Source organism: Carettochelys insculpta, chromosome 4 (genome assembly GCF_033958435.1).
Source record: "Carettochelys insculpta isolate YL-2023 chromosome 4, ASM3395843v1, whole genome shotgun sequence".
NCBI lineage: Eukaryota > Metazoa > Chordata > Testudines > Carettochelyidae > Carettochelys > Carettochelys insculpta.
Window position 1 is genome coordinate 136,001,822 of NC_134140.1, and position 11,918 is coordinate 136,013,739.

Sequence of the window (11,918 nt, forward strand, 5' to 3'; positions counted from 1 at the left end):
TTGATCAGTTAGGATAAATCCCATTGAACGGTGCTGTTGTACAATCAAAAAAGCACTCCGAAAAAAAAAGTGTACTCCTTATTGATTGCCCGGCATTACCTACCCTAAACAAGCCTGTGGTGCACTGATTAGCCAACACATCTGTCCTGCCATTGAAACTGGAAGCTGGCATCATGCTTCAAGTTCCTCATACATCACTGAACAAAGGAACTCACAACTGGCCTAGAACAGCCACCCATTTATCAAATATCTTTTTGGCCTCACATCACCATTGGCTCCATACTGCCAGAAGTTCTTAATTACATACTCTAACCTTCTTCAAAGGAAATTTTTGCCACGGGTGACCGTAGGGAAGCAAACGCACATCTACACACTCAAGTATAGGCTAGAATGAAATTGTTTCTTGGTGACATTTATAAGGAATGTAGCGAGAAACCAGTATTCACTGTGGACAACCACACTGAAAACCAAGGTTGTCCCCACACAAACCAGCATGAAAGCACTGTGGCTGGCATACAGGAATCTGACAAAGGACAAGTGTTTTCAGATGGCTATCTTGTGCATTACTCCAACTCCACCTAACTCAGGGCTACAGTAAGGCAATGGCATAGTTTTAGGATGTGAAAAATCACCCCAAAGGTTTGAGCAAGAATCAGTTTCTCTACAGATAGCTAGCTAGCCAAGACTTCAAAGGTGGGCACCTAAGGTCAGGCTCCTACAGCAGGTGGCTTGATTTTCTGAAGCGCTCAACATGCAGAAGCACTGAGAGTCTTCAGAAATCAGCCATTACTGTACTTTGGTCAGCCCTTGCGAAAATTAGAAAACTTGCATAGGTGTCTATGTAAGGAGGTTGGAGATGCTACAGCCTGAAAATCTTGTCCAAAAACTGTTGTGAAAACTTTCCATTAGAGGCTGGCACGGGCATACTTAAGAATGACCCATTCTCCGTTCCAGTGTCCTATAAATACCCCATATGAGGTAAATGGCTGCAAACGGCACTGTAATGTGGTTGTTCACATTATAAATACTTCACTTTTGGTACCTTGGAACGAGTACAGGCCTTTGCATTATGCTTGCTATCACAACTGGGCAGCTGTAGGACACAAAGGACATCAGTAGAGACCAGCAAGAAATTCAGGGAATTGGAGTGAGGTCATTTGCATTCCTACAAATGAAGCAAGTGTCTCTTAATCCCACTACAACAAAGCAGTGCAACTGATGACAACAGCACAAGAGCCTCTGTGCAGCTCTGGGCCATCCAACCGCCTCTGAACTCCCCCAATAATCCACTAAGATTATGAAGCCCAGCACCCAGCATGACCTAGGCATGTCTGAGATTAACTTGTTAGGCATTATTTCCACAGATCGGGGCATACCAAGGGAATGAGTTTTCTAGCCACAAATCACCCTAGATCCTAGCGGAGACACTCTCACATCTACTGTGCAGCTTCATTTTCAAGAGAGATACAGAGCCAACACTCATGGAAAGCTTACGTGAACAGGTTGCAGGCCAGGTAACATTTTCAGGCAAGAAGCTGTGGTAGGTTACATACAAGGCTCCAATCCTAGAGAGCATTCCCATTCCAATGAACACAATGTTCTACATCTCACACTTGGTTCTATTGGTACTGTTCATGCTTCCAACAGGAAAAATACTTAAGGCTTCAAAAATACCCTCGGTTGGACACAGTGACCAAGCACATAGCTCAGGCATGCTTTCAGTGCTACAGAATCATCAGATACTAATCTAATTTGTCCAGCCTTAATTCTTGTCTCTTGTTTTGTAGGTGGGCCACTCCCATAAATCCTAAAAGAATTAGAAAATAATGGGAACATGTCTATCTCGATGCTCTTCAGCCTTCTCAGATCACCAGAAATTACATGTAATAAAGCAGCAGTGCTAGCTAAGGAGGTCCACGCCATGCTTTTATTAACAAATTCACAAAAAGGAGATGCAACGAAAGCACACACACATGTAATGTGTTGTTGTTGTTGCTGTTGTTGAAGTAACAGGCTTGAACAAGTACAAGTATTTTTAAAGATCTTTCAGCTGAAGTTCCATGTGAAGAATAGTTTGTTTTCTCTCACAAGGCTTTGGAACCTCTTGAGGAACAGAGCTTCATAATTTACTATGATGTAACACATGCAAAATGTACCATTGTCCAAAGAGTAGATTTAATGGGTGGTCTTACCTCTTCACAAAAAACCTACTCTCATTTTACATGCCCCTAATGAAGCAATCACTTCTGTTGTCATCTGCAGACAACACAACCCACTGTATCTCAGGGAAGCAAGATGATGTGTGTGGTATAACTTAATTAACAAGAGCAGCTGGGAAATAAAGCTCCAACACTTCCTTCAACATCACCTTTGGCTAAGCTCTAGAACAGAGATGGACACAACGCTGATGACATCACAACCTGTGGAATGTATGAATACTAGTAAACACATGCTGCCAGGAAACAAAGGACACACCAATCAGACCAAATCTTCCAACCTACAGCCCTGGAGACACAGGGGATGAATTTTCTAGATTGAGGAACAAATCGTTCCATGTTCCCTCAACAACCAAGTCCTGCCTTGTGGAGCAAAAGAGATGAACCCAGACTTTGCAACCTTACGCTTACAAAACAGTATTAAATCGCTTATATTTCCCTATTTGTTCTCTGGATAACCTGCACTGCAATTAAAGACACTTACATGTTTCCTCTCTACCATACATCCCAAAAGATAAGCTACCTATTCCGCAATCCGAAGGAGGCACGAGTCTGCCTAAGAACCTCAGAACAGCGGAAATGGGTGTACATGGGTATTCATTTTGTTGCTGTTTAGGTGTGGTGCAGTAAGAGGAGGCAGTGCCCTTACGGTTTGTGCTCTCGGCTGAATAAGGAAAGAAGGCTGGTAGCAAACACCAAAACAGCAGCAGTTTGATCACAACAAAGGGACGGGATCAACACTGGTCACAGGATGACTCCTGAAAGCTGAGGTTAGTTTCCCTGCCTTCGGAAGAACAAGCCATAAGACAGCACTAACCTTAAGTTTGTAAGCACCGCCGGCGGGATGCGTCTCCTCTCGCTCTCAGAGGAGGACAAATTGCTTTTCTAGCCCTCTAACCTGGGCACCTTCCGCAGCCCAGAAAACTCGGGAGGAGAATTTTCCCACAAGGAACAGGCGGCAGAAGCATCTGCGCAGCCCGCACGGATGCTGCGCCGGCACCACACGCCCGCTCGGCGCTCGGGCCAGGCAGCCCGGTACCCTTCCCAAGCCTGTCCTCCTGCTCCTCCTCCCCGCGGCGGGGCTCTGCAGCCCTGGCGCCAATGCCCTGCAAGAAGGCAGGCAGCGGGCTCCGAGCGAGCCGCAGGAGGCATCTCCCCCGGCCGCCTCCAGCCAGCGCCGCGCCACGCCGCCCCGGCAGCCCCGGCCGGCCGGGGTCCCTCCTACTTCCCAAGGAGCCCCGGGCAGTGAACGCGACCGACCTGCCTGGCCCGGGCGGCGGCGGCGACCCTCCCTCCGTCCCTGCTTGCCGGGCGGCGGGGCCGATCACAGCGAGCCCCCCGGCGAGCAGCCCCGGCGGGGACCGGACCCTGCGCCCGGCTCCAGCGTTGCCAGTGGCGACGTGAAGCTGGCGGCCGAGCTCCGGAGCGCCGAGCCGCAATCCCGGGGCGCCGGGCCGGGCCGAGCGGGGGCAGGGCCGGGCCGGGAAGGGAAGGGGCGCACCCGGCTCCCGCGGCAGGCACAGGGCGGCGCGGCCGGGAGGAGGACAAGGAGGAGGCGGCGGCGGCGGCGGGGCCCCGCAGCGCCCGGTCCCGGTCCCGGTCCCCGGCGGCGGGCGGGCGCGGAGCAGCTCTTACCTTCCGTCCCCGCCGCGCCGGGCTCCGCGCCCTGCAGCCAGGCAGCCATGGGAGCGGGCGGGCCGGCACTGCACGGCGCAGCCCCGCCGCGGGGGGAGAGGCGCCAGTCGCTGCTGCGCGGCGGGCTCGGCTGGGCGCGGGCTCGCTGCGCTCCCGGCTCAGGGCGCGGGCCGGCGGCCGCCCAGCTGCGGCACAGCCATGCCCCGGCCGACGCTGCTGCTGCTGCTGCTGCTGCAGGCGGAGCGGCTCCCGGCGCCCCCGCTCAGCTCCGCTGCGCTGCGCCCGGGCGCGGCTTAGCGAGGCGGGCAGCGGCGGCCGGCGGGCGGCAGCCTCCCCCTGGCCATGGCCGCGGCCGCTGCTTCCAGCCCGCGCCGCTGCCGGTGCCGGTGCCGCTGCTGCTGCTGCTGCGGGCTGCGCGGACGCGGGCTCGGGCTCCACCTACCGCGCGGCTCGCGCACTGAGCGGGAGGAGGCGGCGGGCGGGGGGAGGCGCGGGGCCGAGCCCCCTGTCCTGCCCCGCTCCGCTCGCCGGGGGCCCTGGCCTCGGGCCGCCAGCAGATGAGTTTGTCAGGCCTCTGCAAGCCGGCGCTGCGGGCGTCCCTGCAGCGCCGTGCACCGCCGGGGGGGAGGCATTGCGCTCAGGCAGCTCGCGCGGTACTGGTGCTCGCTCCTTCAGCCAGGGGAAGGGGCCCCGCGCGCACACAGCACAGCGCCCCCTATGGGCTCCCCGCGCGCACACAGCACAGCGCCCACCCATGCCCCCCCCCCCCACACGATATCACAGCGCCTCCCACACACAGCACAGCGCCCCCTATGGGCTCCCCTCGCGTACACAACACAGCGCCCCCCACACACAGCACAGCGCCCCCTATGGGCTCCCCTCGCGTACACAACACAGCGCCCCCCACACACAGCACAGCGCCCCCTATGGGCTCCCCGCGCGCACACAGCACAGCGCCCCCTAGGGGCTCCCCGCGCCCCACACAGCACAGTGCCCTCATGGGCTCCTCGAGCCCCACACAGCACGGTGCCCTCTATGGGCTCCCTGCGCGCACAGCACAGCGCCCCCCCATGGGCTCCCCCCGCGCACATGGCACAGCGCCCCCTATGGGCTCCCCCCACACGATATCACAGTGCCCCCCACACAGCACAGTGCCCCTTATGGGCTCCCCGCGCGTACACAGCACATCGCCCACCCATGGGCCCCCCCCCCACACGATATCACAGCGCCCCCCGCACACAGCACAGCGCCCCCTATGGGCTCCCCTCGCGTACACAACACAGCGCCCCCCGCACACAGCACAGCGCCCCCTATGGGCTCCCCTCGCGTACACAACACAGCGCCCCCCACACACAGCACAGCGCCCCCTATGGCCTCCCCGCGCGCACATAGCACAGCGCCCCCTAGGGGCTCCCCGCGCCCCACACAGCACAGTGCCCTCATGGGCTCCTCGAGCCCCACACAGCACGGTGCCCTCTATGGGCTCCCTGCGCGCACAGCACAGCGCCCCCCCATGGGCTCCCCCCGCGCACATGGCACAGCGCCCCCTATGGGCTCCCCCCACACGATATCACAGTGCCCCCCACACAGCACAGTGCCCCTTATGGGCTCCCCGCGCGTACACAGCACATCGCCCCCCACACACAGCACAGCGCCACCTATGGGCTCCCCCCCACGCGGCCCCCCCCACAGGATAGCACAGCGCCCCATGTGCCCCCACACACGATACCACAGCGCCGCCAAGGACTCCCCCACACCATAGTGCAGCACCTCCATGGCCCCCACATACAGCACGCCCATGGCCCCACACACCCACGATAGCACAGCGCCCCCATGGGCTCCCCCACACACTATAGCACAGCAGCCCCATAGGGCCCCACCACATGATAGCACAGTGCCCCCATGGGCTCCCCTGCACATGATAGCACAGTGGCCCTCTGCCCCTCCACAAGATAGCACAGCCCCCCATACCCCCCCACACCATAGCACAGCGCCCCCATTGGATCCCCCACGATAGCACAGCGCCGCCATGAGCTCCCCCCCACATGATAGCACAGCACCCCAATGGGCTTCTCCAGGATAGCACGGCGTCCCCATTGGCCACCCACAATAGCACAGCACCCCCATGGGCTCCCCTCACACGATAGCACAGCACCCCCATGGGCCCCCACACACGATAGCACAGCCGCCCATGGGCTCCCCCCCACGTGATAGCACAGTGCCCCCATGGGCTCCCCCCTACACGATAGCACAGCCCCCATGCCCCCCCACACCATGGCACAATGCCCCCATTGGCTCTCCCATGATAGCACAGCACCCCCATGGGCTCCCCCCACACAATAGCACAGCCCCCCATTCCCCCCCACATGACAGCACAGTGTCCCCGTTGGCCTCCACACATGACAGCACAGTGCCCTCATGGCTCCCCCACACACAATAGCATAGCACCCCCATGGGTCCCCACCACAATAGCACAGTGCCATCATGGCCGCACACACACAATAGCACAGCGCCCCCATGGCCCCCCCATGACAGCACAGTACCCCCATCCCCCCCACACACACAATAGCACAGCGCCACTATGGTCCCCCCCATGATAGCACAGCACCCCCATGGGCTCCCCACACACACAATAGCACAGCGCCCTCATGCCCTCCCCACACAATAACACAGTGCTCTCCCCTTCCAGGAGCAGCTGGTTCCCACTCTTCCTCCCTTGGTCCCTGCTCTAGAACAGCACCTCCACGCCCCCAGCTTCCCTCAGGCCCACTTCCCATCTGCCCCTCACCCTTCCCATCCCCTTCTCTTACCCCGCCTGCCTGTCTCTGGGGTCCAAAACCCCTGGTCCTCCTTGCTCCTCTTCCAGGGCCTTGCCTGGAGGGCCACTGGCCTCTCCTCTCCTCTCTTCGTTCAACTGTCCAGCTTCTAATTCACCTCCACCTCCGCTCCTCTGGGACACCTCCACCTTCATGTTCCCCTCCCCACTCTCTCTGGGGACTTCCCTGCCCATCCTTCCAGCTCCTCTCATAGGAGGCTGATTACTCCTAACCCTGTGGGAGCCAGTCTGAGACCTTCCCACCTAAGCTGCGTCTACACGTGCACGCTACTTCGAAGTAGCGGCAGTAACTTCGAAATAGCACCCGTCACGTCTACACGTGTTGGGCGCTATTTCGAAGTTGAAATCGACGTTAGGCGGCGAGACGTCGAAGTCGCTAACCCCATGAGGGGATGGGAATAGCGCCCTACTTCGACGTTCAACATCGAAGTAGGGACGTGTAGACGATCCGCGTCCCGCAACATCGAAATAGCGGGGTCCTCCATGGCGGCCATCAGCTGGGGGGTTGAGAGATACTCTCTCTCCAGCCCTTGCGGGGCTCTGTGGTCACCGTGGGCAGCAGCCCTTAGCCCAGGGCTTCTGGCTGCTGCTGCTGCAGCTGGGGGTCCGTGCTGCATATAGAGGGTCTGCAACTAGTTGTTGGCTCTGTGTATCTTGCACTGTTTAATGAAAGTGTGTCTGGGAGGGGCCCTTTAAGGGAGCGACTTGCTGTTGAGTCCGCCCCGTGACCCTGTCTGCAGCTGTGCCTGGCTCCCTTATTTCGATGTGTGCTACTTTGGCGTGTAGACGTTCCCTCGCTGTGCCTATTTCGATGTTGGGCTGAGCAACGTCGAAGTTGAACATCGACGTTGCCAGCCCTGGAGGACGTGTAGACGTTATTCATCGAAATAGCCTATTTTGATGTCACAACATCGAAATAAGCTATTTCGAAGTTGGGTGCACGTGTAGACGTAGCCCTAGTGAGATGTTCAGCCAGGCTCAAGAGCAAACTCCACTCTAATTGGCTGCCTTCCACACTGCCCCACCTCCTAAAGGAAAAGCAGCCAATCAGGACTGCTGCAGATGTCAGACAAAGTTCTCCCAACTCAAAAAACCCTGGCTCCTGAGGGGAAAGTGGGAGAAGAAGCAGAGAGAGCTCAGCAACACATGCAGTGAGTCAGTCAGTTCTCAATTCCCCTCACCTCCCCGTGCAAAAGTACTTACAGTGAACAGCTTCCAAAGGATCACACACACCTGGCTGACTGGGCAACAAAATGGCAGGTGAAATTCAACGTTGATCAATTCCCAGTGATGCGTATCAGGGAGCATAACCCCAGCAACACAACCAGAATTGATGGGTCTTGTTACCACTCAGGAAGGAGACCTTGGAGTCATTCTCCAGAGTTCTCTGACAACACCTGCTCAATAATGCAGCAGCAATCAGAAAAGCTAACTGAAGGTTACAAACCGTGAGGAAAGGGATAGCAAACAAGACAGAAAGCACCATAATGTCACTATATACATCCACAGCTTGTCCATCTTGGTAGTTCTGGTCATCCCACCTCAATCAAGATACATTACAGGTAGGAGAGGGACCATGTTCCCCAAAGGGAAAGCGAGATCTCTCCAAGGTTAGCCCAAGTGGATCATAGCTGTTTGCCAGAGGCTTTGCTTTCCCCCACACACAGCAGACGCTGCTCACCAGAGCCCTGTCTGCCTCCAGCCAAGCCCTGCCTTCCCGTCGGCATGGGGCAGGCTGTGCCGCTAGCCCCCACCTTCATGTCCGTCTCTGCTTTACTTCTTGATAAAAGTGGACAGATGTTCTGTGTGCTCTGGCCAATGGATCGAGTTGGGACAAGCAGAACAGAGAGGAACTTTCCTGGCCAAACTGGCAGATTCATCCTATATAGAGAAGGGCAACAAGAAGGATTTGGGGTATGGAACAGCTCCTATGCGAGGAAAGAGTACAACAGGACTTAAGTCTTTTCCACTTGGAAAAGAACTGGCCGAGATAGAGATCGATACAATCAGGCATGGTGCACAGGAAGGAAGGAAGGAAGGAAGTGCTGTTTACTCCCTCTTGCAACAAACGAGTGGTAACTCAATGAAATTAATAAGCAAGCAGAAGGAAGTATGTCTTCACACCCCACACAATCAGTGGATCTTGCTGCCAGGGGATGTTATGAAGATCAAAACTACAATGGGGTTTGCAAAAGCATTAAATGCATTCTTGGAAGATAGGGCCATCAATGACTATTAGCCAGGATGGGTAGGGATGCAACTCCATACTCTGCGTGTCCCTAGACCTCTGACTTCCAGAAGCTGGCATTAGAGGACAAGGGAGGCATCACATGATGATTTGGTTCACTCCTTCTAGAGCACCTGGCATTGGTCACTGTCAGAAGACAAGACGTTGGGCTAGAAGGACCTTTGTTCCGACCCAGAGTGACCATTCTTATGTTCCTGGAGCAGCAGAACTGGGTAGGGAGAGGAGAGCATGGAACATCTGAAGGTACTGCTGGAGGGGTGGAGGGTAGTACAGACACAGTGGCAGCACTGAGCGGGGGTTGGGCAGCAGGGCTGTGGGGTGGATGGATGTAGGGAAGGGAGGGAGACATAACTAATGAGATGCTGGGGGAGGCACTGGGAATTCCAGACCATCAAACAGCCAGTAGTGGGGGCCAGCACCGCTCCATGCATGTCCAGGGACCACTGACACACCTGCACAAACATGGTGGGGTGGACAGGGACAGTTCAAAAGCCAAGTCAGACCCAAAAGCACAGCAGACTGATTTGGGCTTTTTAAACAAACCTCCTGCCTGAGGGGCCAGTCTTGTGACCTTGGGGGTCTGACCTCTGGGCTTGAACTTTGGGGGTCAGCAAAGCTGTAAAGATGTGGGATGGCGTCAGGACACTCAGCAATAAGCTGTCGTGAAACCATTCCTGCTGCTCACAGGGTTTTACAAGCTTTGTAACCCAGGAGCTGTTTGCAGTATGCAACAACAGTAACTTTGCAGATGTGACAAATTCATAAATAATATAGCATAGCTTTGTACGCCCGTAAATGATGCACTTTCTGCTAACTCCCTGCGTAACTCACTTCCATACAGCTAGAGTTGGATACACAAAACCCCAGTAACACTCCCAGCTTTCTGTCTCTTTCTATTGCATCTTTGTCCTGATTCCTTGCCTTGGCTGCCTTCCCACAGCTACGCACTCAATGCCCTTCTTTGCTGGAGTTACCTACCTCTACCTTATCTCTTGGAACCATCACCCAGGCTTCTCAGCAGCTTCCAAACTGGCCTCTAACTTCTCCCTCAGTGCCCACCTACCTCCCTGACAATCACTGCCTAACCCTATTTCCCAGCCTTTCCCCCTTCTCTATTTCTCCTCATCCTCCAATCTATGTCCTTCTTCCACCCCACCCCATCCCTATAGTCTGCCTTCTGTCTCCTCCAACATCTGCCTTGAGGGAGCTCCCCTGGCGGGCCTTGCAGGAGTGAAAGCAGCTACAACAGCACACTGCCAGTACAGGTGAGATGAGTACCTGGTTCAGGAGGTTGTCTGTTGAACACCTCCCTACAAAGAAGCCTCCGCTGCTCTCTGTTCCTCATTCTGCTATTCCTGCCCCACCCCCACAACAACTTGGGAGAATGACAAACCCACAACTGTCTCCTCTCCAGCTTGTAAGGTTGGAGACTGCACCCCCTGCCCTGCTAGTGATTATAACTATGCAACTGTAAGAAATAGTTATTGTTATTTTATACTTGGTTGTATTGGAGATGCGTCCAAAAAGCCTCTGGGCTGGAAAGTGCTTGCTGAAATTATTAATATTTTTCTGGAGGGGTTTTTGTTTGTTTTGTGTGAATGATGGAAAATTGAAAGGTTTTTCTGTAGAAAAAGGCAAAAAACAATATGAAAGGCAAACTTTTCACTCTGGGAGGAGGCAAGTGCTTTGGGATCTTTTTAAAACGTAGTGAACTGGATTCTCCAAAGCACCCAGGGCTACCCTGGGCCATCTTTCCTCAGCTGAGATCCCCAGTGAGTCCACCAGCTGCAGAGCAAACCTCCCTTAGTCAGCCGACTTCCCTCTAGAGACCCACATCAGAATTTTAGGTAAGTAGCACCTGCTCGGCCTGTTGATGTATGAATGTGCTGCAGTGATGACTGCATTAGGGTTGCAAACTATTGCTTTAAAAGGGGGGTTTCCTGGTCCTGCTTGCAGGGTAGAGGACTTGGTGGGGAAGCATGAGAGCTACAGGAGTCTGTCCATGGGCAGTTTAGAGAAAGGGGTGGTGAGCTGTGTTATAGGGAGCAACCTGTTTACTGGTTCATGCTCTGAATCCTAAGACATTAAGTCATGTTAGAGTGCAACCTTCCAGCAAGAGCATTTTATATTTTTATCTAACCTTTCCTTGTGTGTGCAATGAACATAACAACTATATAACAATATATATAACTGTATAACTATAACAACAAACTATATAAAATTATATCCCAGGCATCAGACACTTCTGCACAGTCCTTGTATTCCCAATATTTTTATGGGACAATAGGTTACATCCTGCTGCCTAACTTGGTCTCTGATTCAGAGAAGCACTTATGCATATGCTTAACTTTAAGCGTAAGCTTATGTATTATCCTGAGTGCAGATGTTTTGCTGTATTTAGGGCTCACTGCAGTTGGACTGCTTTGATAGCTCAGGGTCCTCAAGTGATTGTTAGTGTGCAGGAAAGAGGAGGGAACACATAAGAAAGAAAAGGCAATGCTTTGCTTTCTTGGTAATACTGTTTGTGTTTATATTCCAGGCCCTGCCAGAGGAACACTGAAGCATGGGAGCCAAGGAATGAGAGAGATTGCAGGACAGAAGCAAAACTAGATTTTAAGAGTTATAAAAGATCTATCCTGATAGCACAGTTTTATGCAAGTGGAAACTCTGCAATATTAAAGGAGACCACCCGCTAATATGACACTGCCAAGATAATGAAAAGTATCCAGGCTAATGGTTCAAAAGGTCCTATGAATGTTTGTATTGAGAGAGGGGAAAGAATAAATAAGAATTAAAAGACCATTGAGTTTTAAGCCTGCCCATTTGGCTTCCCAAAAATACATGATTATAAGTGGAAGAGTTTTCCAGATATATTTATTTTTTAAACTCAATTATTTCCTTGTCAAGTAATTGCTCCCTTCCCGTGGAGCCGTCAGAGCTCCTGGTTCTGAGACCTCTGATTGCCTCACTGTTTATGCTTCAC

The 11,918-nt window shown here is 54.2% G+C and overlaps 1 protein-coding gene and 1 long non-coding RNA gene across 9 annotated transcripts in view; one reads left to right on the forward strand and one right to left on the reverse strand.

Moving 5' to 3' along the window:
* The window catches only part of ADGRL3 (adhesion G protein-coupled receptor L3), a 738,987-nt gene extending 734,821 nt beyond the window's left edge, over positions 1 to 4,166 (reverse strand). For 7 of the 8 annotated variants that reach the window (XM_074993922.1, XM_074993917.1, XM_074993919.1 and 4 more), the window contains exon 1: positions 3,852 to 4,166. The gene's annotated coding sequence lies outside the window, so the exon portion shown is untranslated. Of the gene's footprint in view, positions 1 to 3,033; positions 3,146 to 3,851 lie in introns of those variants that run through there. The other variant, XM_074993915.1, reaches the window with a different exon arrangement.
* Positions 2,906 to 11,690, forward strand: LOC142012891 (uncharacterized). The gene is made up of 4 exons (XR_012645496.1): positions 2,906 to 2,986; positions 9,044 to 9,178; positions 10,105 to 10,200; positions 11,475 to 11,690. It is a non-coding gene; the product is annotated as an uncharacterized LOC142012891 (long non-coding RNA).
* Positions 11,691 to 11,918: the final 228 nt, after the last annotated feature.